Below are 1,138 nucleotides of genomic sequence, written 5' to 3'. Positions count from 1 at the left end.
TCTAGCCTTTCCTGTCTCTCAGAAAAATTTCTAGGAAGGCTGTCACTTGTGGCATGGGGACCTCATTGTTGACATCATGGACTTAGTGTACAGTCAAAGAGCATAATTATTTTTTAAGAATTTTTTACAAGTTCTATTTTTGTTTCCTTGCAATTAAGGATAATCCTGTGCTTGTTTGCAGCTAGTTCTCTAAGGAAAGAAGTGGGAGCTGGGGCAGATGAGCTGTAACCTTTAATTGCAGCCTTCAGAGGAACAGGGAAGCTTCTAACAAGAGGGATGGAAGTCCCAGGTGGCTGATGAGAGGAATGGCAGGTTGGGGAGGTGGGAGTAGGAGTGTGCCTACAGTGCTTGAGGTGTGGGACACTGATTTTCCTACATGTCCAGACTTCATTAGGAGTCATTCTGGATTGATTCCAGTTGGAGAATGCTGCTGTCACTTACTCGGTAATAATAAAATGCTTTAAAAACAGCAATGCTTCTATATTATTGATGTCTCCACTGTTCAGCTACCCTCCGGAAATATCTCCAATTTGCCATGCAAGACTTGAAGAGAATTGCAGGGAGAGACAGGCTTTGTGAGAGCTTCTCCTATTTTAATGAGCCCCATGGTGGATTTGGTGCTGAATTCATGAACCTCAGTCACTGGAAGAAGAATGAACAGAAGCACTAAGTTCTGTAAAGTTTTAATSGGTCCCACTGATAAACATTAACAACAAAGGGTCTCCAGGGGCTGATTAGAACAGAACATTGTCATCACTGATAACAGGGAGGCAGAGGAAACCTACAGGTGGCTCTGATGCCACATTAACCCTTGATGTGTTTTATGAGGCAAAATGTCCAAGCTCGGTCACAGAGTTTCTGGGAAGAGAAATCCTTTCTCCACATGTTTTCCAGGTCTTCTTGGGGAGAGTGTGTGAAGTGGGGTGTTCAATGCTCAGTGTAGGACAATGATACGAGACCTTTCYGGTGTCTGTGTTGGTGGCAGAGACAGCAGCCATACCAAGAGGACACAGACCCGCTCTGGTGTCTTTGAGCCCTGGCAGGGCCTTTGTCTGTCTCCAGCAGAGCCTGTCCTATGCTGGTTCATACCTGCAGCTGAGTCCATGCAGCCTGTAGACACCCAACCTACTTCCCCATT

Source organism: Nothoprocta perdicaria, unplaced genomic scaffold (genome assembly GCF_003342845.1).
Source record: "Nothoprocta perdicaria isolate Ctin4 unplaced genomic scaffold, notPer1 scaffold_849, whole genome shotgun sequence".
Classification (NCBI taxonomy): domain Eukaryota; kingdom Metazoa; phylum Chordata; class Aves; order Tinamiformes; family Tinamidae; genus Nothoprocta; species Nothoprocta perdicaria.
This window is presented reverse-complemented; position numbering follows the sequence as displayed.